The 3,203-nt window shown below is 43.5% G+C and overlaps 1 pseudogene; it reads right to left on the reverse strand.

Annotated features, from left to right (window-relative positions):
- Positions 1-259: 259 nt before the first annotated feature.
- LOC104850926 lies at positions 260-1,376 on the reverse strand (annotated as a pseudogene).
- Between the last annotated feature and the right edge of the window lie 1,827 nt (positions 1,377-3,203).

Genomic DNA, 3,203 nt, shown 5'->3' on the forward strand with positions numbered 1-3,203 from the left:
AATGTACCAATGTGCTAAAAGAGTCATGCAAAACTTGAATGAAACTGCCACCAACCAAAATTGGAACTGCCATTCAGAGTAAGTTATATTAAAAGAATCCAAACATGGAAATGAACTCATTCCTGCTGAATGGTAGATGAAACTTAACATCACCAACTCTTTCATGGAAAGTCAAGATGAAGATAACTTCAAGCTCCACGTTCTCTTACAATCACATTTGCTCAGGCTGTTAGCATTTCACAACACCCTGCACTTGTGTTCAACTGAGAAGAACTTTCTGCTTTCTGTGTGCAGTGACACTAGCTTCATCTTCTGAATCAGACTCACTCTGTGATGTGGAGCTGTGTGAGGCAGAACTGCAGGGAGAAGAGCATTCTGGTGAACATAAGTAGTGCATCAGTAGGAGGCACTACTTCCCACAGAAGTCCACAAATTTAATTTGTCTGACACAACAGTCAAAGGAGACCCCACCACACTTTGGTTTTGGGTAATTGCTGGCTAAACTCAAGTATTTAAGAAGATTCCCAGGAAGATTATAGGGAGTGTTGTAGGAAATATTTCACATCTTAATAATCTGTGCAATTAATTCCAAAAGAGTTGGAGGGTGGTAAGTTAAACCTCTAACAAAATGAATAATCAATGGATTTCCTCATAGACTGTTCTTCCAAATGAATGAAGTTGAGCATCTCTCAGGGCCAGTATGTCCACAAGTTATTGTGGAGACTGAGGGAACAAAGTGAATGCAAATGTGAAAGCTGAGGAGGCACACTTTGGATTTTGTTGTCACATAATACCAAGTAATTCAGAGAAGGCAGATTTGCTAATTCTGGTGGGATTTCTTTGATGAAGTTTCCTCCAAGATATAAATACTCTAAACTCTGCAAGTTTTTGATGTTGGCCAGGATGCTCTGCAGTTGGTTGCCACCCAGGCCTAGGGTCTGCAGGGCTTGCAGCTCCAGCAGCGAGGCAGGCATATCCTAGAAGCAGTTGCCACTGAGGTTGAGCACCTGGAGACTGTGGCTTAGAGGTGTCTGGGTCAGGCCTTTGGGCAGCATGTCTGGCCTATCAAACCTGTTGTTCCTGGCCAGCAGCATGCATAGGCCACTCAATGCAAGCAGTTCAGGTCCCAGCATGGTCAGCGTGTTGCTTCTCATGTCCAGCAGCATGAGGTGCAGAAAGCCACTGCTCAGCACCCATGGCAGTGAAACCAGATGATTATTGGGCAGCAGGAGCCAGAGCAGCACCTCCCTCAAGCCATGTCTCTCCTCGCTGTGCTCCTCCATCTCAGACTCCAGCATTTTACTGGACACTCTGAGGCGGGACCGGTTCAGTTTGGCTTCTTCAGGTGCAGCCACAGCTTCCCCAGCCACCTCCATCCTAGCAGCACAGTGCAGCCTTCCACCAAGCTCAGTGGTGCCTTGGAACCTGAACTGCAGGAAGCATCAAAAGTGGCATCAGATGGGCCCTTGCCCAGTGTGCCCATCTTCATTTTTCCATGTGCTGGGCATTCATGGTTTCCGTCATGGTCCTGAGCTAATCTCTCTCTCTCTCTCTCTCTCTCTCTCTCTCTCTCTCTCTCTCTCTCTCTCTCTCTTTTTCTAGTCTCTCATCTCTCTCTCTCTCTCTCTCTCTTGTTCTAGAGTCTCTAATCATGTCTTTCAGTCTGCTCTCCATCTCTATAGTTATATAGGAAATTATTTCTGTTTTGAATTCTTCTAGAGCCTCGTTCATCTGTTTTCTTACTTCTATTTCTGGATGTCCATGTGTTTGACAGACTGTTCCACCTCATTTACATCAGAATTTACCCTTGGTGAGCTGGAAGTCTGTGTTTGTGCCTTGTTTAAATGTCTTCTCATTTATGTTTGTTGTTGGTACTGTCCTTGGTTTAATTCCTGGGTTAATACTTAGATATTCCAGATGTAGCTGGTCTTTGGAGTTTGGATTTCTAATTACTCTGAGATATTCTCATTTTCATAATACCACAAGGGACAGCTGATCAAATCAATCATAACACCTTAGCCCAAGTGATATAATCAGCAGCACAATAGCATCGAGCACCATTTAGAAAATGACATTTTGTGGTAGTTATTGACCTATCACTTTTAACAATGTGAATCAAATCAAAATTGAGGACCAGCCCAAAATATGTTTATAGTGAATTAACTCTTCAATATAGCAGCTTTACCCTCCAGGATTGGAACCTGGAAGGAGTTGGGGAGGAAGGGATAGATAGATAGGATAGGGAAAGTTCAGAAGTGAAGTTAGAGGACCCAGGAAGATCACACAAATTCTAGGAAGTTGTTGAAGAGAAGAAGAGAAGACAGAACAAAATATACAGAAGAACAGAACAAACTAACAATAATAGGGAAGCTAGAAACTGTAATCACTTTCTTTTAAAACTAATGGAAATTGAGAGAAGGAAAAAGAGAAGAAAAAGGAAGAAAAAATAAATTCAAATGAGGACAGGAACAAAAAGGGAGAGAAATGAACAAGTTGGGAGAAAGAGAGAGTAAGAGAAAGAAGAGAAAAAAGGGAAAAACTTGATAACACAAAAAGATAATTTTTAATAATGATTAAAGATAAGAGAAAAACTATTTTAAAGGTACAAAATAAAAATAGAGGGTCTCCTTCACGGCATGCCCCTGGTGACACAATAGGCAGCATGGGCAGGAGTGTGCAGATCTAAGTTAATTAATCTCAGCAAGCCAGCAGGTGTCCCCTGAGGTTCAGGCTGATTTTTGGCTGCAAGGCCCAAGTTGAGATCTCAGAACTGCTGCTGGGTTGAACTCTGAAAGGTTCTACCAAAGGTTCCAGCTGCTCTTCCCCTGAAGATAGTCCAGATTTCAATGGGAGGTGCTTATCCTTCCAACTTACCAACTACAGTGGTCTGGTGTGACTTTGTTGAAGAGATTTTCTTCACTTTTCCAGTGGGCTTCAATTTTCATCTAGGAGCCACGGAGAGGCCCTCTTTCTCTTGTTCATGTACTGCTGGGTTGGGGGGTGATATCTGTGTTGGTTCCTGCTAGGCTGGGTTCATCTGCTGCTCTGCCCCAGAGGGGTGCGCTCACCAGATGGTCGCATACTTGCTGGGATTCTCTGCTGCTCTGTGCCAAAGGAGCAGGCTCACCAGAGGGCCACAAGCTGCTGCTGGGCTCCACTGCTGCTCCAGTCTATGTATTTTTTTTTTTTTTGTTGAGGTCTTT

Source organism: Fukomys damarensis, unplaced genomic scaffold (genome assembly GCF_012274545.1).
Source record: "Fukomys damarensis isolate Sample0158 unplaced genomic scaffold, DMR_v1.0_HiC HiC_scaffold_39, whole genome shotgun sequence".
NCBI lineage: Eukaryota > Metazoa > Chordata > Mammalia > Rodentia > Bathyergidae > Fukomys > Fukomys damarensis.